This window comes from Nomascus leucogenys, chromosome 7b (assembly GCF_006542625.1).
Source record: "Nomascus leucogenys isolate Asia chromosome 7b, Asia_NLE_v1, whole genome shotgun sequence".
NCBI classification, from domain to species: Eukaryota; Metazoa; Chordata; class Mammalia; order Primates; family Hylobatidae; genus Nomascus; species Nomascus leucogenys.
In genome coordinates this window covers 52,798,050-52,822,188 of record NC_044387.1, presented here as the reverse complement: position 1 = coordinate 52,822,188, position 24,139 = coordinate 52,798,050, and the positions used below count along the sequence as shown (strand labels likewise).

At 38.9% G+C, this 24,139-nt stretch overlaps 1 protein-coding gene across 3 annotated transcripts in view; it reads right to left on the bottom strand.

The window, feature by feature from the left end:
• GRK3 (G protein-coupled receptor kinase 3) overlaps positions 1-24,139 on the bottom strand; it is a 163,205-nt gene that overhangs the window by 124,336 nt on the left and 14,730 nt on the right. The gene's annotated exons all lie outside the window — the stretch shown is intronic.

The following is a 24,139-nucleotide window of genomic DNA, read 5'->3' as shown; positions in this document are numbered from 1 at the left end:
GGAAAGGATGCATTATTCAGTAACTGAACCCCAAAAGTGATTATCCAAATGGAAAAAGTAGAACATAGAATCTCTATTATCCACTGATGGTGGGAGCGAACAATAATTTAGCATTACTTGTTTTTTTACTTTTTAAAACAAATTGAGGCATAATTTAAACATAATTAAATGCACACTTAAAGTATATTGTTAGGCAGGCGAGGTGCTTCATGCCTATAATCCCAGCACTTTGGGAGGCCGAGGCGAGCGAATCATCTGAGGTCAGGAGTTCGAGACCATTCTGGCCAACATGGTAAAACCCTGCCTCTACTAAAAATACAAAAATTAGCTGGGTGTGGTTGCACGTGTCTCTAGTCCCAGCTACTAGAGAGGCTGAAGCAGGAGAACCACTTGAACCCAGGAGGCAGATGTTGCAGTGAGCCGAGATCGTGCCACTGCACTCCAGCTTAGGGGACAGAAAAAGACTGTCTCCAAAAACAAACTATATTGTTAAATGTGCTTTTGACAAACATATGCACTTATGTAACTACTATCTTAAGATACAGGATATTTCCATTGCCCCAAAAAGCACCCTTTACAATCAATCTCCCCATATTCTAGAATCTAGGCAACTATTGACCTGCTTTCTATTAACACAGATTACACGCCCCAGTTCTAGAATTTTATATAAAATAAAATTACACACTATGTTGTCTGTTGTGTCTGGCTTTTGTTTGACATGAGACAGCTTCATCCATATTGCTATGTGCGTTAAGTATTTCGTTCCTTTCTAATGCAAACAGCATGCCATTGTATGAATATTCCACAATTTGTTTACCCAGCCATCTGTTGACAGGCATTTGGGTTGTTTCTATAAATAAAAGTGCTTTAAATATCTATGTATAAGTCTTTTTATGGGCATGCGTTTTCATTTTTCACAGGTAAACACCAGGAAGTGAAATGTTGGTCATATGGAAAATCATATTTAACATTATGAAAAACTGATGAACTACATTACAAACTGGTTGTGCCATTTTACAATCCCACCAACAATGTATGATAGTTCCAGTTGTTCCACATCCTTGTCAACACTTAGGTTGTAAGTCTTTTTAAATTTTGGCCACTCTGTTGGGTGTGTAATAGTATTTTATTGTACTTTGTATTTTAATTTGCATTTCTCTAATGAATAATGATGTTGAGCATGTTTGTACATGATTATTGGAATTCTCCTCTCTTCCTTTTAGAGGTGTGTAGACAAATCTTTTGTCTACCTTTTAATTGAGTTGTCTTACTATTCAGTTGTACAACTTCTTTACTTAGTCCAGAAATAAGTCCTATGTCAGATTTATGTGATGCTAAGATTTTCTCCCAGTTAGCACCTCAGCCCTTCATTTTCTTCAAAGAATCCTTCTCAGAGCACAGGTGCTTAGTTGATGAGTTCCAATTAATTGACATTTCTTTGATGGACAGTCTGTGTTTGAACGACAGTCTGTCGTTCATGCCTCAAGGTCATGAAGACTGTAAGCTATATTTTCCTTTAAAAGTTTTAAAGTTTTTGGTTTTGTATAAACACAAATATGGTCTAATATCCATTTCAGGTTAATTTTTGTGTAGAGTACAAGGTAGAAATCAAAGTTCTTTTTTTTCTGTATACTATTTCATTGTTCTGGTATTACTTGTTGAAAAGACTTCCTTCTTTCTTTTTCTCCATTAAATTATCTTGGCACCTTTGTTGGTTCAACACTAAGTATGTGCAGGTCTATCTCTGGGCCATCCTGTTGCATTGATCTGTACATCTATCCTTATATACACATTGTATTGTCTTCACTGCTTCTTTTCTAACTTAAGAAGTTGGATCAATGAATTTAAATTATTTCTAATATAACCATTTAAAATTATAAAATTCCCTCTAGGCATCAATTTAACTGCATCTCACAGATATTGATATATTCTACTTTCATTTTCATTCTATTCTAATTATCTTCTAATTTCCCTTGAGATTTCTTCCTTGACCTATGAGTAATTTAGAAATGTGTTGCTTCATTTCCAAATACTTGGAGATTTCCAGTTATCTTTCTGTTATTAAATTTTACTTTAATTCTTTCATGGTCAGAAAACACACTTTGAATAACTCAGTTCTTATAGGATTTATTGATATGTGTTTTGTTGCCTAGAATATGATCTACTGTTTTGAGTAGTTCATGTACACTTAAAGGGAATGTGTATGCTGCTGTTGGATAGACTGATTCATAAACATCAACTGAGTCAAGTTGGGTGATAGTGTTGCTTAGATTTTTCTATATCCTTACGGATTTTCTGTCTACTTTTTCTATAAATTACTGAGAGAGGAGTGTTGAAACTGTCAACTAAAATTGTGAATCTATTTCTCTTTTCAATTCTGTTTTTGTTATATATTTTACTGCTCTGTTGTTAAGTACATGAACATTTAAGAACAATGTTGTGCTTCCGTGATGAAATAATCCCATGATCATTATGAAATATACCTTTTTAATGCCTGTTTATAATCTTTGTTAAGTCTATTTCATCGGATGCTAATCAAGTCATTCCAGCTTTCTTTTGGTTAGTGCTTATACAGTATTATATTTGTCTATCTTTTTGCCTTTAAGGATTTATATCTTCACATTTAAAATAAGTTTCCAGTTTACAACAGATAGTCATCCCTTGGTATACAAGCCATGAGTTCTATCTAGGACCCGCCTCGGATCCCAAAATCCTAGGATGCTCAAGTCTCTTATATAAAATGCTGTAGTATCTACAGAGCACTTACGCACAACCTCTTGAATAGTTTAAATCATCTCTAGGTTACTTATAAGACCTAATGCAATGTAAATACCATGTAAATAGTTGTTATACTGTATTGGTTTTTATTTGTATTTTTATTGTTGTATTGTTATTTCTCATTGTTTCTTTCTTTCCAAATATTTTGATCCGTAGTTGGTTGAAAACCCAGATGCAACCTGCAGATATGGCCAGGCACAGCGGCTCACACCTGTAATCCCAGCACTTTGGGAGGCCGAGGCAGGTGGATCACCTGAGGTCAGACGTTCGAGACCAGCATGGACAACATGGTGAAACCCTGTCTCTACTACAAATACAAAAATTAGCGGTGGTGGTTGCCTGTAATCCCAGCTACTCAGGAGGCTGAGGCAGGAGAATCATTTGAACCTGGGAGGCGGATGTTGCAGTGAGCCGAGATCGTGCCACTGCACTGCAGCCTGGGTGACAACAGCAAGACTCCATCTCAAAACAAAACAAAACAAAACCCTGCAGATATGGACAGCTGACTGTAACCCACATATATGGGCAGCTGACTGTACAGCTGGATCTTGCTCTTTCACCCTACCTGATGATCTCTTTTAATTGAAGTATTTAAACAATCTGCATACTTCTGTTAGGTAGATACAGTTAAGTGAATTAGCTAGATCATATGGTAAACATGTTTTAGTACGACTTTTTTAAAAACTGCCAAACCACCTTCTATTGTGGCTATACCTTTCAGATTCCCATCAGCAACATAGAATTCCTGTTTCTCCTTGAACATACTTATTTTCTGAGTTTTTTATTTTAGCCATTTTAGTGGGTGTGAAGTAGCATCGCACTGTGGTTTTAATTTGCATTTCCCTAATGAGTAATAATAAGCATTTTTTCATGTGCTTATTAGCTATTCATGTATCTTCTGTAGTGAACTGGCTATTCAACTATTTTGCCTGATTTGAGGAGGACTGGTATCTTAATATTCATAGAATTCTTTATATATTCTGGATACAAGTTATTTATCATATATGTGATTTTCTTTTTTTTTTTTTTTTTTTTTTTTTTTTGAGACAGAGTCTCGCTCTGTCACCCAGGCTGGAGTGCAGTGGCACGATCTCGGCTCACTGCAAGCTCTGCCTCCCGGGTTCACATCATTCTCCTGCCTCAGCCTCCCGAGTAGCTGAGACTATAGGTACCCACCACCACGCCCGGCTAATTTTTTGTATTTTTAGTAGAGACGGGGTTTCACCATGTTAGCCAGGATGGTCTTGATCTCCTGACCTCGTGATCCGCCCGCCTCAGCCTCCCAAAGTGCTGGGATTACAGGCATGAGCCACCGCACCCAGCATATATGTGATTTTCAAATATTTTATCAGAGTCTGTAATTAGTCTTTGCACTTGCTTAGTGGTGTCTTTAAAGTTTTAAATTTTTGATTAAACCCAATTTATCAATATTTTTCTTTAATGGTGTCATAGCTAAGAATTCTTTGCCTAACCCAAGGTCACAAAGATTTTTTCTATGCTTTCTTCTAGAAGTGTTATAGTTTTAGCTCATAAATGCAGATTTATGATCAATTTTGAGTTATTCTGGGAGTATGGTGGGAGGTAAATATCTAAGGGATTTTGGTTTGTTTTTGTCTTTGTTTTTGCATATCGACATTCAATTTTTCTAGCATCATTTTGTTGAAATTCCTATCATTTCCCCCACTAAATTGTCTTGGCATTTTTTCAAAAATCAATTACTATAAATGTGAGGATCTCTCCCCTCCATATTCTGCTCCATTATCTATGTTCTTTATGCCAGTGTAGCACCATGTTGATGACGACAGCTCTACAGAAAGTGGTCAAACCAGTCTAAGTTCTCTTTGTTCTGTTTTCAAAATTGTGTTGCTTATTCTGCTTGGATTTCAAAAGGGACTGCAGTAAATCTATAGATCAATACGGATCAATATGGGAAAAATTGCCACCTTTTTGTTTTTCACACAGGGTCTCTCTGTTGCCCAGGCTGGAGTATAGTGATGAGATCATGGCTCACTGCAGCCTTGGCCTACTGGGTTCAAGCAATTCTCTCACCTCAGACTCCCAAGTAGCTGGGAACACAGGTGCATGCCACTGTGCCCAGTTAATTTTTAAATTTTTTTTGTAGAGACAGGGTCTCACCATGTTGCCCAGGCTGGTCTTGAACTCCTGGGCTCAAGTGATCCTCCCGGCTCAGACTCCCAAAGTGCTGGGATACAGGCATGAGCCACCAAGCCAGGACCAGAACTGCCATCTTAATAACACTGAACCTGCTTTCATCTGTATTTTGTTCTTGTTTTCCTTTTTTCTTGCCTTCTTCTTGTGATTCAATTTTTATCTCCCCTACTAGATTATTTTAACGCTTTTCTTTCTTCTTTTCCTTAGGGGTTGCTCTAGGGTTTACCATACACATTTTTACTTACCATAGTCTACCTCTAAATAACATTTTACATTTCCATGTCCTGTCTATGATTTGTGCTGTTATTGTCATATGCTTTATTCCCACATGTTCTAAACCTCATAATATATTTGTATTGTTTTGGCTTTAGACATGCAATGTCTTTACATTCAAGGGCTTTTATATTATTGCAGGTGCTCTATATTTCTTTGTGGAGATCCAAATGTCAGCTGGTACCATACACCTTCTGCCCAACACACTTCCTCCATCTCTTGTAGTGCAGGTTAACTAGCAATGAATTTTCCCAGCTCTTGTTTGTCTAAAAAGTCATCATTTTGCCTTTAGTTTTGAAAGATATTTTTATCGGGTATAGGATCCTAGGTTGGCAGGTTTGTTTTGTTTTCTCTCAGCACTTGATGTCACTCCACTGTCTTCTGCGTGCATAGGTTATATAAGAATTGTGCTATAATTTTTATCTTTATTCCTCTGTACATACGTTTTGTTTTAATCTGGCTGCCTTTCTTTATCTAGCTTCTTTAAGAATTTCTCTTTATTGTTGGTCAGTAGTTTAACTATAATGCATCTACAGGTATGCTTTCTCTCCCTACCTTTACCCTGCTTGGGGTTCTCTGAACATTCTTTTAACTTTGTTAACTGACACATAATAATTGTACATATTCATGGGGTGCACTGTGATATTTTGATACATAGGATGCAGTGATCGGATCAGGGTAATTAGCATATCCATTATCTCAAACATTTATCATTTCTTTGTGATGGGAACATTCAATGTCCTCCTTCCAGCTATTTGAAATTATGTTTTATTGTTAACTATAGTCATCCTACAGTGCTATAGAACACTAGAATGTATTTCTCTTATCTAGCTGTAATTTTATATCCTTTAACAAATTTCTTCCTTCCCCACCCTTTCTCCTACCCTTTCCAACTTTCTATCTTTCACTGATTTTGGAAAGTTCTCAGCCATTTTCTCTTTGCATATTTTTTTAGTCGGCTCTTTCTCTTCCCTTTCTGATATTTCACTTACTCGTATGTTAGGACATTTGATATTGTCCCACAACTTTCAGACATGGAGCATGAGACCCTAATTATAAATCCAAAACTAAAAATATAATCTATAAAATACATGTATGTAATAAAACCATACATTTCTTAAAGGCAGGGAAGTGTGTAATGTGTAATTCATAATGAGTGGCTGCCTACAGGGAGAAGGAGGAAAGGAAACACAAAGGACCAGGAGACGGAATGGGGAAGGAACTCACAGTAGTAGGAAATTATTCTCAGTATCCTTGTTCTCATGCTGGTACTATAAGTGCTTATAATATTATTTAAAATGAATTAATGAATGAAACAATGACTATAAAATAAAGAAGGCCATGCATAAATTAATAATGAGAGAGTATCATGAATCAAGTGCCATGATTAGTTAAATTCTGTGAATGTAAGTCTGGCAGTTGAGCCATGGTAAGTATCAAGTAAATTTTGAGTCTCAATAAAGATATGAATGAAGAGGGAGGGTTTATTTTTCAAACAAGTTACAAGACATGCTAAGACTCTGCCAGGGATGGCCTATCACTAATTGTAACAGTACACAGAATAGCCAGTTGCTTGCCCCTGCATTTAATTATACCTAGCTATGAGAAGTCACTCATAGTACTCTCCTGTCTCAAAATTCTGAGGGAATAAATTAAATGATAGTTTTAAATTTTTTTGAAATTGCTAATTTATTAACATTTTCAAATAGATGTTTAAAATGCAAGTAATATAAAAGTAAAAACTAGATATTAAAATGTTCTTCATCTCTCACTTTTCATATTGTCAAATATTTCCTTGATTGAAGCAGAATAGTTCAATTGAGTCTAAACTCTATTCATAGATCACATTACTTCTTTTTGAAGAACAGCAATCTTTTTCTTTGGTAAATTAGAAGACCTCATTTGATTCATCCAACATTTCACGTATGACAACTGGTTTTTCACCTACCCATGACTCTCATTTTTCCCCATGAATACTCTTGAAGAAGTGTTCCAAAAGCATTCTAAAACAATCAACAAATTTAGCAATGTACTACCTATTCCATTCTGACTTTCCAATTTTTCCATACAATTCCTACCATGATATGATTTTTACTCTTCCCTTCTTGTAGAGGGTGGTTGGTGGTAGTGGTTCTTATATACCTTCATGTAATCATCTTCCTTGAAGTAGAATATTTTATACATATACACATATACAGGTGTATTACATATACATATGTACATACAAAGCAGGTCTTGCTCTGTCATCCAGGCTGGAGTGCAGTGGTGTGATCATAGCTCACTGCGGCCTCAAACTCCTGAGCTCAAGCCATCCTCCCACCTCAGCCTCCTGAGTAGCAGAAACTGTAAGTGCACACCACCACACCCAGTAATTTTTTTTTTTGGAGACAGTCTCACTATGTTGCCCAGACTGGTCTTAAATTCTTGGCCTCAAGAGATCCTCCCACCTCAGCCTCCCAAGTGGCTGGAATTATTGGTGCAAGCCACCATGCCCAGCCATTTGTTTATTTAAAAAGTCTAATTTCCTAACCATGAGAAGTCTAGTATGTGCTTATATTTTTATTTTTTCCTACAATTCTTCACTATTCCCTTATGTTCTACCTGTAATTTTCTTCACTGTACTATTCAGTCCCTATTTGTATTTTTAATATCTTGCATGTTTTTATTTTTAGCTCAAAGAATGTGGCTGGTTGTCTAATACTACATACAAAAAGTAATTTGATGTATTCCTAAGCATTTTGTGTGTGTGCAGCTACTGTAAATGGGGCTGCATTTTAATTTGGCTCTCAGCTTGAACGTTATTGGTGTATAGAAATGCTACTGATTTCTGTACATTGATTTTGTATCCTGAAACTTTACTGAAGTTGTTTATCAATTCCAGGAGTCTTTGGCAGAGTCTTTAGGGTTTTCTCGGTATAGAATCATATCATCGGCAAAGAAAGACAGTTTGACTCCTTCTTTTCCTATTTGGATGCCTTCTATTTTTTCTCTTGCCTGATTGCTCCAGTACTATGTTGAGTAAGAGTGGCAAGAATGAGAATCCTTGTCTGTTCCAGTTCTCGAGGGGAATGCTTCCAGCTTTTGCTCATTCAATATGATATTGTATTTAGGTTTGTCATAGATAGCTGTTATTATTTTGAGGTATGTCCCTTCAATACCTAGTTTGTTTGTTCAGGATTTTTAACGTGAAGGGTACTGGATTTTATTGAAAGCTTTTTCCACATCTATTGAGATGATCATATGGTTTTGTTTTTATTTATTTTATTTATTTATTTATTTTTGAGATGGAGTTTCGCTCTGTCGCCCAGGCTGGAGTGCAGTGGCGCGATCTTGGCTCACTTGCAAGCTCTGCCTCCTGGGTTCACGCCATTCTCCTGCCTCAGCCTCCCGAGTAGCTGGGACTACAGGTGCCCACCACCACTCCCGGTTAATTTTTTGTATTTTCAGTAGAGATGGGGTTTCACCGTGTTAGCTAGGATGGTCTCAATCTCCTGATCTCGTGATCCACCCATCTCAGCCTCCCAAAGTGCTTGGATTACAAGCATGAGCCACCGCACCGGGCCAGTTTTTAATTTTTTATGTGTATAACACATTTATTGGTTTGCATATGTTAAACCAATCTCGCCTCCCAGGAATGAAGCCTACCTGATCATGATGAATTAACCTTTTTGATGTGCTGCTGGATTTGGTTTGCTAGTATTTTGTTGAGGATTTTTCCTCTGTGTTCATCAGGGATGTTGGCCTGTAGTTTTCTTTTTTCACTGTGTCTTTGCCAGGTTTTGGCATCAGGGTAATACTGGCTTTGCAGAATGAGTTAGGGAGGAGTCCCTCCTCCTTGACTTTTTTCTATCAGTAGAATTACAAAACACCAATGAAAGAAATCATAGATGATACATACACACAAATGGAAGAACGTTCCATGCTCATAGATTGGAAGAACCAATATTGTAAAAATGGCCATGCTGCCCAAAACAATCTACAGATTCAATGCTATTCCTATCAAACTACCAATGTCATTTTTCACAGGATGGGTAAAAACTATTCTAAAATTAATATGGAACAAAAAAAGAGCCCAAATAGCCAAAGTAATCTTAAGCAAAAAGAACAAAGCTAGAGGATCATATTACCCAACTTCAAACTATACCATAAGGCTACAGTAACCAAAACAGCATAGTGCTGATACAGAAACAGACACACAGACCAGTGGAATAGAGGAGAGAACCCAAAAATAAAGCCACATGCAGCTTCAGCTATCTGATCTTTGACAAAGTCAACAAAAATAAGAGAGAAAGGACTCCCTATTCAATAAATGGTGCTGGGATAGCTGGCTAGCCATATGCAGAAGATTGAAACTGGATCCCTACCTTTTACCACATACAAAAAAGTCCTCAAAAAATGCAAAAAAGTCCTCAAAAGCAACTGCAAAGAAAACAAAAATTGACAAGTGGGACCCAATTAAACTAAAGTGCTTTTGCACAGCAAAAGAAACTATCAACAGAGTAAACAGACACCCTACAGAATGAGAGAAAATATTCACAAACTATGCATCTGGCAAAGGTCTAATATCCACATTCTATAAGGAACTTAACAACAAAAAACAAATAATTCCATTAAAAAATGGGCAAAAGACATGAACAGACACTTCTCAAAAGAAGACATACAAGCACCTAACAAACATATGAAAAAATGCTCAACATCAGTAATCAGCAGAGAAACATAAATCAAAACCACCATGAGATACCATCTCACTCCAGGCAAATGGCTATTATTTAAAAAAAAACAAAAGAAAGAAAGAAAGAAAAGAAAAGAAAGAAACAGATGCTGGCAAGGCTTCAGAGAAATGGAAACGCCTATACACTGCTGGTGGGAATGTAAATTAATTCAGCCACTGTGAAAAGCTGTTTGGAGATTTCCCAAAGAACTTAACAAAGAACTACCATTCAACCCAGCAATCCTATTACTGAATATATTTATTTTCTTTCCAAAAGAAAATAAATCGTTCTACCAAAAGAAAAAAAAACCCACATGCACTCATACGTTCATCACAGCACTATTCATTAATAACAAAGACAAGGAATCAACCTACGTGCCTATCAGTGGTGGACTGGATAAAGAAAATGTGGTACATATACACCATGGAATACTATATTGCCGTAAAAAAGAATGAAATCATGTCCTTTGCAGCAACATGAATGCAGCAGTAGGTGATTATCCTAAGCAAATTAACACAGGAACAGAAAACCAAATACCACATGTTCTTACTTATAAGTGGGAGCTAAACACTGGGTACTCACGGACATAACCTTTTTGATGTGCTGCTGGATTTGGACACGAGGGATGAATGGGGGGTAGGGAGGGAAGGGAGCAAGGGTTGAAACACTACTGGATACTGTGCTCACTAACTAGGCAACGGGATCAGTCATACCCCAAACCTCATCATCACGCAATACACCCACATAACAAACCTGCACATGTACCCCTTAAATCTAAAATTAAAGCTGCAATTATTGTTTCTAAAAAGTAATTCAAGATTGACCATAGATCTAAATATAAAGCCTTAAACTATAAAAGTTCTCAAAGAAAATATAAAAAAAACTTTGTGACTAGTTCAAGCAAAGACTTTAGACATGAGAGCAAAAACATGAATAATAAGAGAAAAACTGATAAATTAATTTCGTCAAAATTAAAAACCGCTGCTCCTGAAAAGACACATAGGAGGATGAAAAGACAAGCCGCATGCCGAGAGAAAACACTGGCAAACCATCTATCCAATTGAAGATCTGTACCCAACATAAATAAAGACCCTTTAAAGCTCAAGAATAAGAAAATAACCTAATAAAAAATGGGCAAATGATTTGAATGGACACTTCAAAGAAGACATGTGGGTGGCAAATAAGCATATGAAAAGTTGCTCAACATCATTAGTCATTAGGAAAAGGCAAATTAAAATGACAAGAAGATTCCACTACATACCTATTAGAGTGGCTACAATTACAAAAGACCATACTAAATGTTCAGAGGGATGTGGAGTAACTGGAATTCTCACACACTGCTAGTGGAAATGTCAAATGAAGCACACACTTTGGAAAACATTTTGGCAGCTTCTTAGAAAGTAAAGTTAAACTACACCTACTATATGATAAATCCATTCCATTTTTAGGTATTTTACCTGAGAGAAATGAACGCATATATCCATACAAAGATTTATACATGGATATTCTCAGCAGCTTTATCTGTGATGGTCAAAAGCTGGAAGCAAAACAATAGCCAACATGGGTAAGTAAACATGCGTATCACTATAATGAAACAGTACTCAGCAATAAAAGGAATGAACTATGAATACATTTAAAAACCCAGATGGATCTCAGAATAACTGTGCTGATTTAAAGAAGACAGACCCCCCAAAAAAGTACACAACGTTTGATTACAAAGAGGCAGGAGCGAACTTTTAAGGATGGTGCATGTGGTATAATAAAAAATATATTTAGTTTTTGTCTCTGGTTCCTGACACAGAGCTCCAAAAACGCTTGAAATTTCCTGAGAGGAGTGTCTTTTATTCCTAAGGAGCCCTTTTCAACCATACCTGAGTTTATGCTAATGAGCTGACTCTTGGTGGGCTTCTAGATAGCTCAATATGGGGGCTTGTTGCCAGAGGAAGCAAAAGTATGACTAGAGGGTTAAGACTTTCACCCTTATCCCCTAACCTCAGGGAGGCTGGGGATTGAGTTCTGTCACCAACACCCAACGCTTTCTGCAATCAAGCCTACTTTGCTTAAAAACTCTTGAAGAGTTTGGAGAGCTTTCAGGTGAACACATCATGAGATGGGAAGGTGGTGCACTCAGAGAGGGCACAGAAGCCCTGCTCTCTACCCCTCCCTGCAAGACCCTGCACCATGTACCTCTTCCATTTTGCTATTTCTGAGTTGCATCTTTCATAATAAAATTAATCATAAGGATAGCATTTTCCTGAGTTCTGTGAGTCGTTCTAGTGACACAGCACACCGGAGAGGATGGTCATGGGAACCCGTGAATTTGTGGTCAGCCAGGCAGAAGTATGGGAGACTGGGAACCCCATTCCTAGCTGGCATCTGAATTGGGGCAGTCTTGTGGGAATGAGCCCTTAACCTAGCAGTGGAGAGGGATCTCTGCTAACTTAAGGTGGTGTCAAAATCAAATTGAATTGTAGAACGCCCAGCTGGTAAGACAATTGAGACGTTCATTATCTGAATTTTGGTAATGGTTTTGCCAATGTAGACAAACTCACCAAACTGTGCACTTGTAATATGTTGTTTATCTTAGGTTAATTACACCTCAATAAGCTGTTTGTTTTTGTTTTTTGTTTTTTGTTTTTTTGTTTTCAGACGCAGTATCGCTCTGTCGCCAGGCTGGAGTGCAGTGGCGCAATCTCAGCTCACGGCAACCTCCACCTCCCGACTTCAAGTGATTCTCCTCCCTCAGCCTCTCGAGTAGCTGGGACTACAGGTGCCTACCACCACGCCCGGCTGATTTTTTTGTATTTTTAGTAAAGAGAAGGTTTCAACATGTTGACCAGGATAGTCTCAATCTCTTGACCTTATGATCCATCCGACTCGGCCTTCCAAAGTGCTGGGATTACAGGCATGAGCCACCGCGCCCGGCCTGTTTGTTTGTTTTAATTGCACCATTAGGATGCAGTAAGTAAAACCCTGAGTGTGGGGAAACTACACAACAAAATGACCTGGTATCTTTAACAAAAAGTCTCAAGAGAAAATAATGATAGCAGAGGAATGTATAGGTCAAAAAAGAATCAAAAGAAATAACAATCCGGCATAATGTATAGACCTTATTAAAAACTCAATTCAAGTAAAACAGTATTCTTTAAAAAAAAATAGAGAAATGAGACTACGCATTGACTATTTGATAATATTAAGGGAGCATTTTTTTCGTAGTGGCATTGTATTCCACTTTCACTTTTGTATTCTGAAAGAGTTTTTATCTTTCAGGAATGCATATAGAAATATTTAAAGATGAAATCATATATATATAATTTAGACATGCTTCAAAATAATCTAAGGGAAATAGGAGGTATAGATAAAACAAAATTAGCTATGTATTTGATCTGCTTTGGCTGTGTTCCCATCCAAATCTCATCTTGAATTGTAGCTCCCATAATTCCCACGTGTTGAGGGAGGGACCCAGTGGGAGGTCGTTGAATCATGGAGTCGGATCTTTCCCATGCTGTTTTCATGATAGTGAATTAGTCTCACGAGATCTGATGGTTTTACAAAAGGGGAGTTCCCCTGCACACACTCTTGCCTGCTGCCATGTAAGACATGCGTTTGCTCCTCCTTCACCTTCCACCATGGTTGTGAGGCCTCCCCAGCCATGTGAAACTGTGAGTCCATCAAACCTCTTTCCTTTATAAATTATCCAGTCTCAGGTATGTCTTTATTAGCAGTGTGAGAACAGACTAATACAGTATTAATAACTGAGAAAGCCGAGTGATGGCTGTATCAATTTCATACTCCTATTCTCTCCTTCTGTGCATGTTTAAAATTTTCATTATACAAAGTTTTAAAGCATCAAATTCTGGCCTCCAGAGTCCAGGATTATTACTTTTATACTCCTCACCAAAATAAGAGTTACGTATATCATACACTGTATACTGCTTGGAGGCATAATGACTTGTGTTAATTTAATACCAACTGGCTGGAAATATACCAGCCCTACCTGTCATGGCCTACTGGGGTCCTGATACATAAATCCATGGTAAGTATAATAAATATTGTATTATAATTTTAATTTTTTTCTACTACGAAAGTGGTTGAAAGACCAGCCACCAGATATCTGCACCCTATGGGCCAAGAACAGGTGGGCTAGGTTGTACGTCAACACCTTACTAGTAGAGAAACTACAATGTTTAGGACACTGCTAGATAACCTCACATTATTAAAATCCTACATATTCTGAGGTTTAATTATGTTTTATTCTAATGTCCAAAATAAAATGCATTTAAGCAAATATTTTAATTAACAGGTAACATATTGCCCAGAAAAACTAGTAGCACATAATAAGGTAGTCGTAAAGGTTGAACAAGTTTGTAAGAGAGTGCTTTCTAAACTATAAGCAGTGAGTGGGCTTGCTGGCTCTATAATCTCAGCTCTTCAGGAGGCTAAGGCAGAAGCATCACTTCAGGCCAGGAGTCCAAGAACTGCCTGGGCAACATAGCAAGAACCGCTCTCTACAAAAAAAATTAAACAGCTAGCCAAGATGGTGGCATGAACCTGTAGTCTCAGTTACTCAGGAGGCTGAGGTAGGAGAATTACTTGAGCCCAGGGGTTTGAGGCTGCAGTGAGCTATGATCTCACCACTGCACTCCAGCCTGGGCGACAGACCTTGTCTCAAAAAAAAAAAAAAATTAATAAACTATAAGCAGCACACAAATGAGAATTGTTACCATTACTGACCATCAAGAAAACCGAAAGATTCTTTTTAATGACCACACAATCATATCAAGATTCTGTTCCCCTATATATATAAACTACTTTCTTTATATGTAGTCACTAAGTATTTTCCACAAACCACTCATCAAGCACACAGAATAGAGCTCTGTTATCCAAAGTCACAATAAAAACTTGACCACTAGATTTAAAACCACCAAACTCCGCCAGGATTCTGATGTAGTCTGTAGAAGAATCTTAAATAGATTAATGTCAACTCTTTGAGTTTCCTCAGTTTCTTATGTCTTTTACAGGAAAGTCTCATATAATTTGCATAGCATTAAACAATTCAGCACAGGACAATCTATGCTCAGATAACAATCCAATCAGGCTAACTACAAATTTATTTTGTGCTTTTCCTACAATATTTTGATAATCCACATTCTGTTTTAATGCTTTTTTCTTTGCAATATAACTAGATATTAAGGTGACATTAAATATACTTGAATTTCACTGGCCCACAAACAGTCATCAGATACAAAAATCATCCCCAAACAGACACCAGCTGAATGATAAATAAATTTATGGGGTCCTCGGTTTACCTAATTAAAGAGACTGAACCTTTATACTCGAAACAATCCCTTTAAATTAGTTACAACAGGCAGAGCGTGGTGGCTCACACCTGTGATCCCAGCACTTTGAGAGGCCGAGGCAGGTGGATCGCTTGAGCTCAGGAGTTTGAGACCAGCCTGGGCAACATGGTGAAACTCCACTGTATTAGTCCGTTTTCACACTGCTGGTAAAGACATACCTGAGACTGGGTAATGTATCCAGGAAACAGGGTTTAACTGGACTTACAGTTCCATGTGGCTGGGGAGGCCTCACAATCATGGTGGAAGGCAAAAGGTACGTCTTACATAGCAGCAGACAAAAGAGAATGAGAACCAAGTGAAACGGGTTTCCCCTTATCAAACCATCAGATCTCGTGAGACTTACTCATTGCCACGAGAACAGTGTGGGAGAAACTGCCCCGTGATTCAATTATTTCCCACCAGGTCCCTCCCACCACAAGTGGGAATTATGGGAGTGCAATTCAAGATGAGATCTGGGTGGGGACACAGCCCAATCATATCACCCATCTCTACCAAAACTATAAAAAAATTACCCAGGCATGGTGGTACATGTCTGTGGTCCCAGCTACTTGGTAAGCTGAGGTAGGAGGATTGCTTAAGCCTGGGAGGCAGAGGCTGCAGTGAGCCAAGATCGCACCACTGCACTCCAACCTGGGTGACAGAGCAAGACTCTGCCTCAAAAAATAAAAAATAAAAATAAAATAAATTAGTTAAAAGAATCATTTCAGAATCCATTTGCCTTTTCATCAAAATCCTTTAAATCAGGAATAATACAGAGGAGACTATGTTCTATGGCTGTGGCGTTATTAGAGGACTGAGACTGGGGTCAGGGAGCCTCATGCAGGGAGGGTTGCAGCCTCCTTGTTTCCAAGAGTAATTTTTCTAAAATATAAATCGGACCATGTAATCATCTCAGTTAAAAGACTGCAAGGGCTGCTGGGCACAGTGGCTGACGCCTGTAATCCTAGCACTTTGGGAGGCCGAGGCAGGGGGATCACCTGAGGTCAGAAATTCCAGACCAGCCTGGCTGACATGGTGAAACCCCGTCTCTACTAAAAATACAAAAATTAGCTGGGCATGGTGGTGGGCACCTGTAATCCCAGCTACTCAGGAGGTTGAGGCAGGAGAATTGCTTGAACATGGGAGGTGGTGGTTGCGGTGAGCTGAGATTATGCCATGCACTCCAGCCTGAATCAGACTCCATCTCAAAAAAAAAAAAAAAAAAAAAAAAAAAAAAAAGATTGCAAGGGCCTCTCGCTTTGCCCAGCGTCCAAACCCCTTAGGGTACTGCAGGGAGCATTTTCAAGGAGGCTGCCTCAACCAGGTCTTGCTGTTGTCCTTCTCACACTGCAGTCACACTTGACTTTTTCATTTTTCATGAAAGACACAGGCTCTTCCACAGCTCCATAACTCTGTAAATACCATTCCCTCTAATGCCCTTTCCTTTTCACATGAAAATCTCCTACTCATCCTCTATGACCCAGTTTAGGGGTCACCAACACTATGCAGCCCTCCCCAACTCTGCAGAGGTGAGCCCTCCCACCTCTGTTACTACTGCTTGCTGTACATCACTGCTGTATCATTTCCCACGGTGGACAGTCATGATTTTCTTTTTAATTTATCTTTTAACATTTGTGGGTACACAGTAGGTAGATATATTTATGGGGACATGAAATATTTTGGTATAGACATGCAATGTGAAATAAGCACATCATGAAGAATGGAGTATCCAACCCCTCCAGCATTTCTCCTCTGAGTTACAAATTATCCAATTATACTCTTTAAGTTATTTTAAAATGTACAATTAAGTTATTATGGACTATAGTCACTCTGTTGTGTTATTGCACAGCAGGTCTTATTCACTCTTTCTAACTGTTAATGATAGAAGTCCCTGTGTTGCCCACCACCCTTAAAGAGACATCAGCAATCATTCTAGTACTCAATCCCCCACCTTCAACACTGTTGCATACCAAAGGACTCAACATGTCATTGCGAAATGTCCACAAAGAAGTGAAAGAGCATCATCTTTCTAAATAAACTACACAATGATACAAGCATATTCACGTCAGTTAATATTTGCTAAGGATCTGTTATGGGTCTGGAAGTATTCTGGCCACAAGAATATAGCAAGATGAGTAAGACTAATTCATTTATACTAAATCTGTACCCACCAACACCATGGAGCCTTCCCCAACCCTTCAAGAATGGTTTCTACAATTAAGAGTGTATACAGCAAGATAATAAAAAGGGGGCTCTAGAAAATGTGGTGCCCTACCAAAAATGATATTCCTATTTAACCTTAACTTTTTTCAGATTCTACACCCTTGAAGTTGCTATAACCTTTATGTGATGACCCAGGATTGCAACTGACATCACCGGAATACGTTTTGGCTAAAATCGCTTTTCTGCCTCTTTAAACAGCTTGCACCAAGGGAGCCCAAACAAATGAAAAAGTCACCCACAGCAGGTTTTCACTCCTAAACAACTCATAAATGATAGTGGAACAAAGAGCAACAACTTTATGATTAATATAAACTAAAAGCTTGGTAAATGTAAACTTTAAAACTTTGTAATTAATGTAAACTAAAGCCTCTCCCAAGTCTTTGCATCTAGTTCATAGCTTGCCTGTGTGTGTATGTGTATAATTATCTCACATGACATAATTATATATATGAGGTCAGTTGAACTCTGTTCAGCTTTAGAGTTGATAATTGGTAATTGATAATAAATAGTTTTAATTAATGGATAGCATGGTAACCATTACACTCTTCTACCTATCAGTAACAGAAATCTTCCCACTTCAAAAATGAGCAGGGCAGATGGCCAACCAGATTCACGTCACATTTCTCAACCTCTATTGCGGTTACATAGTCACATGTCCTAGCACCCGCCAATGGAATGTGAGTGAAACATGCTACTTCCAGTTCACTTCCTTAAAAGGAACTTGTGCACTCCACTTCCTCCTGAGTGGGAAACAACCATAACACGAGGCCTGGCCGAGAGGTGAAGGCCCTATAAGGAGGCAGGCGGAGCTGTTCTACGAGCCCAGGATGAGGGATAGCTGTGGGCTGCAAAACTCAGTCCCCTCCCTAATCAGTTCTGAATAACTCCAGGCCAGTGGTTCTCAACTTTACCTAGACTTTAGGATTACCTGGGAAGAATTCTAAAAATCTTGGTGCCTGGTCCTCTCCAGGGAAAGTCTGATGTAATTGGTCTGTGGTGTGGCCTGGGCTTGGGGGCCATCACATTTTGGGGTCTCTTGGTTACAACAGCTTAAGCCATGTTTTCATTAATAAAGACGGCCTTTCCATTCACGTGACCGGGCACAGGGTTTCCCTGTATCTAAGTTTCTCAAATCATCTTGACTAAAAAAGAAAATACAAGGCCAGTGGATACCTGAAACTGCAGATAGTATAGAATCCTATATTTACTGTTTTTTCTTATACATACACATCTATGATAAAGATAAATTTATCAGTTAGGCACAGTAAGGGATCAACAATAACTGCTAATAGAACAATTATAGCAATATAATTTCACAATTCACAATTTCATGGACAGAACATTCTTACTTCTTAGAAACCTCCACATATGATTTATTCTGTTCTCTTACATTGAGAATGTTCACCTTTTCACTGAGGCAGTACTTTGCAGCTTCCCTTTGGCATATCTGAACTGCCAGCATTGCTACTCATGAGCTTTGGGGCTATCATTAAATAAAATAAAGGTTACAAAGGATCTGATACCTAAGCCAGGTATTAAGGGACTCACAGGGCAGTAGCATCTACACTGAGGATTCCTGGAACAAAGAATCATATTCCAGACAGAATGGTGCAAGATTTCATCTTTCTAGTCAAAATGGCATGCAAGTTAAAACTTAGCAATTATCTATTTCTGGAATTTTCCATTTAATATTTTCAGGCCTCGATTGACTTTGGACAACTGAAACTGCTAAAAGCAAAACCACAGATAATGGGGGAACTACCACATGGCTATAAGCAGAGCTTTCAAAGCCACTTTTCAAAACAAATCATAGTCTTCCAGAAAAAGTACTCCCAAAGATTTTAGGCATTTACTCCCACCTCCCTACTTCTGCCCCCAGTTGATTCTAGTTTCATATTTGCATATTTCCTTACTCATTAATAAATCATTAGCTTTTCTCTAGTATTTTTCTCACATAAGCTGCCATAGCATTGTTTAGAGAAAACTATCTTTCATAGTTTATAAAAGCTATAATGCCAAATCTGTCCAAATTTGGAGTTGAAATATGATATTATAACCTATACAATATTTTTGTACATTCGAATGAATTCAAGAATTTCTGATCTTGCACCATTTGAAGAATCAAATCTTTGCCACAGCTCTCTCTAAAGAGTCAAATACTTGGTATATTAGCTATGTCTAATATAGGCTATTAAATACACAGACTCACTGGGAGGAAAAGGAAAAGACAACTCATCTGTTCATTCACCCATTCGCTCATTCAAAAGATAGGTGCTGCATCCTTACCCTGAGCCAGGCACTGAGTCTGACCCTCAGAATACACCATGAACCTCACTCATCCCCTGCCTTCAAGGAGCCCATGTCCTGAGGGGATGACAGGAGAGGACACAGACAGTCCCAACACAGTGTGACCGGTCGGCCTCCACAGGGGCAACTGCAGGGTGCCCCAGAACCCAATTCACTACAGCTCAGCGACAGAATCTAAGGGACCGCAGGCAAGGCTGAAGTGAGAGAAACCAAGGGGACCTCTCAGGAAGAATTGTGTAAGTCCTGTTAGCCTGCCCCAAATAACCTTATCGAACAGACAATGGATGACAGTATCTAAGAAAAAAAAAGTACACAGAAAAATGCCAGGCCACAAATAGCCTCCACTTTCGGACTGACTTATTTTTGTAGCCATGCGAGAAGAATTCCTAAATTACCACCCATGAAATCAATGTCCATCTTTCTGTGGCATTTTTAAAGCAAACTCTTCCTTCCCAATGACTGAGAGATGAAATTACCACTAGCAAAGAGGCGACTCATTTGATACAAATTGCCTTACTTCCTGGACACCCATAGTCCAGGCCTCCTACCCCCTCTCTTCCCTAGGACAAGAGCCAGTCAGGAATTTTAGTAAGCATGCACTGTCTAAGCAGATAAGACTTACAAACTAAAACATGCTCCACAGAAGGTCATGCAATGTAATTTTTCCGCCTGTCTTTTAATTTGGATTCTGAGATCTCTGTCACATGCCAACTTTTCATTCATGTCCTTGTATCCATTCATCTCCTCCTTTGTGGTTTCCAGGTTTGGGGTTTGCTTAGGAAAGCCCAGAGTATCTGTACTCCACAATAAGAATATATTCCCTTTTTGTATTTTTAGCTTTTTTATTATCTCATTAAATACCCTGGAATTTATTTTTGTGTATAACGTGGAGGAATTATGGCTTTATTTGATAGATAGCTACCACACATCACTCTTCCTCCTCCACTCGAAATGCCACCTGTATTTAACATAAACCAAACTGATGTGTACACATCTATGCATGAATATTTACACTGTTTTAGTTGCTAGAGGAATGTTTTATATTAGAGCAGATCTCCATTGTTTTACTTTTCCAAAATTGTATTGGTTATTTTTGCCCATTTTTTCTTCAGATGAATGAGCACTGGCTTGTGAGTTTCTTTAAAATTCTCATTTGGAATGATTCTCTTTTGAATTTTGGTCTTGAATTTACAGATTAATTTGTAGAGACCTGACATCTTCACAATGTCGAGTTTTCCTGTCTAGAAATATGTTACAGCTCTCAATTCACTCAGTTTTTTTTAATTTTTCTCTTAATAAACTTTATTCTTCACACTGGTCCTGTTGGTAATTACTTAGTGAGGCCCAGTTTAGAGCAACACACTCTTTTTTTGAGACAGGATATTGCTCTGTCACCGGACTGGAGTGCAGTGGCGCAATCTCGGCTCACTGCAACCTCCGCCACCTGGGTTCAAGTGATTCTCTTGCCTCAGCCTCCTGAGTAGCTGGGATTACAGGTACCCACCACCACGCCTGGCTAATTTTTGTATTTTTAGTAGAGACGGGGATTCACCATGTCGGCCAGGCTGGTCTCGAACTCCTGACCTCAGGTGATCCATCCGCCTCAGCCTCCCAAAGTGCTGGGATTACAGGCATGATAAGCCACTGCACCCAGCCATGAAACACTTATTTATTTTAAAATGATTATTCTGAAGTGTTTTCACAAATTAATATTCAAGTAATTTAAAAATAGAAAGCTGTTAACATAATTTTAATGAGAGACTTACATTGCAAGGTTTCATTAGGCATGGATAGTATGCTTAGAGGGTAGATTATCTTAAAGAGCATGGGTTATTTTTTTTTTCTGCTAAATTTAAACATCAGAGCCGTTATTTAATAGATACCCATCATCTGAATGAAGTCAGTGAAGTCTTTCGCACTCAGGAAGTAAACAGATCATCGTTTTCTAAAGTATGATCTCTTACTGTGCTTTCTCCTTTCAATAGCCTTCTTGCATTTTTTTTTTCATCCTTCTATAGCAAGCCTTCAGGTCAAGAAGTTGTAAATCTGTCCACTCTGGTTGGATTAGTCGGGACTCTTAGGTTGCAAATGAGCCTCTTAAAACTCTACCCGCATCTTTGGAATCAGTGTCACAGAGCCTCTTTTTGAGTCATTTAATGCAGTTTCCAAAAAACACATCATCCTCCCGTCAATCTAAGTTGTTTGAGATGCAGTACATTTTGCATCTGTGTATGATGCTGTCATAGAAATTATATAGTACATCTTAAGTCACCAGTGCTATTAAACATGACATTGGGAAAACTGAGGCTTCCATTAGCCCTGCAGGGACACAGCTGTGATCTTCACACCTAGCCATCTTCTCTACTGTTTTGAAAAATTATTGCAAAAGTTTGCAAACATGCAAAAGGATATAATATGGTGAACACCTAGACCCATCACTCAGCACCTCATTGGAAGTTACAAAGATTGTAATCTGCTACTTTTCCCTACCCCACCCTCCATTTTTTTTCTTTTACTTTTCTCTTTTTTTGGGACAGAGTCGCGCTCTGTTGCTCAAATTAGAGTGCAGGAGTGCAATCTCAGCTCACTTCAGCCTCACTCTCCTGGGCTCAAGTGATCCTCCCCCCTCAGCCTCCCAAGTAGCTAGGACTACAGGTGTGTGCCACCATGCCCAACTAATTTTTGTAGAGATGAGGTTTTGGTGTGTTGCCCAAGCTGGTCTTGAACTCCTGGTTCAACTGGTCCGCCTGCCTTGGCCACCCAAAGTGCTGGAATTACAGGCATGGGCCACTCCACCCGACTTATCCCACCTTTATTTTTTAAAGCATTTTAAAACAAATCTCAGCCAGGCACAGTGGCTCATCTGAGGATCACCTGAGGTCAGGAGTTCAAGACCACCCAGGCCAACATGGTGAAACCACGCCTCTACTAAATACAAAAAATTAGCTGGGCATGGTGGCAGTTGCCTGTAATCCCAGCTAGTTGGGAGGCTGAGGCAGGAGAATTGCTTGAACTTGGGAGGCGGAGGTTGCAGTGAGCCAAGATTGTGCCATTGCACTCCAGCCTGGGCAACAAGAGCAAAATTCCATCTCAATCAATCAATCAATCAATCAATAACAAGTCTCAGAACACATGTCGTTTTAGCCTATTTCAGTTTGCATTTCTAAAAATTATGGATAATTTTCTCATATAAACACAGTCTATTATCACTCCAACTTCCCCTTCGAATTAATAATTCCCGAAGATCCAATGCCCAGTCTCTAACCACATTTCCATGACTCAAGTGTCTTTTGTATAGCTGGTGGGTTTCAATCCGGATCTAACCAAGATCCACACATGCATCTGATAGCGCCATCTCTTAAATCTCTTCTCATCGAGAGCACCTGACTGTCCCCACCCCTGACCTTTATCTGCAGTGACCCCCTGAGGAAGCCGAGGAAGCCATCACGGGGGATGCCCTTTCTGTCTGTTGCTTCTTTATAAGGTCTTTCATTGTTCCTCTCTCTCCATATTTCCTATAAACTGAAAGTTACCTCAAAAGGCTTGATCATATTCAAGTCCATCATTTGGGGGCAGGAATACTTTTGAGATGGTTTTGGTACTTATATTGCCTCACATTAGGGGACACAGTTATTTCATCCTAGTGATGCAAAATTTACTCAGAAAATTCAATTGGTGATAGTCTGATCTCTCCATCTGAAATTCCCCATCAATCTTTCATTTAGTGATATCATACATTGATGATCTTTGCCTAAATCAATATTTTCATTAAGAATTGCAAAATGGGGATTTTTTTTTTTTTATTTCACCATTCCTTCCACATTAATTTGCTGCCATTCTTCTGTAAAGAAGTCCCCTCGGCCAGGCTCGGTGGCTCACTCCTGTAATACCAACACTTTGGGAGGCTGAGGCGGGCGGATCACGAGGTCAGGAGATCGAGACCATCCTGGCTAACACAGTGAAACCCCGTCTCTACTAAAAATACAAAAAATTAGCTGGGCGGGGTTGTGGGTGCCTGTAGTCCCAGCTACTCGGGAGGCTGAGGCAGGAGAATGGCATGAACCCAGGACATGGAGCTTGCAGTGAGCTGAGATTCCGCCACTGCACTCCAGCCTGGGGGACAGAGTGAGACTCCATCTCAAAAAAATAATAATAAAAATAAAAAAAGAAGTCCCCTCATTCATTGGTCGGGCACAGTGGCACAAGCCTGCAATCCCAACTTTTTGAGAGGCCGCGGTGAACAGATCATTGAGCCCAGGAATCCTTGACCAGTCTTGGCAACGTGGCGAAACCCCATACCTACCAAAAAAAAAAAAAAATTAGCCAGGCATGGTA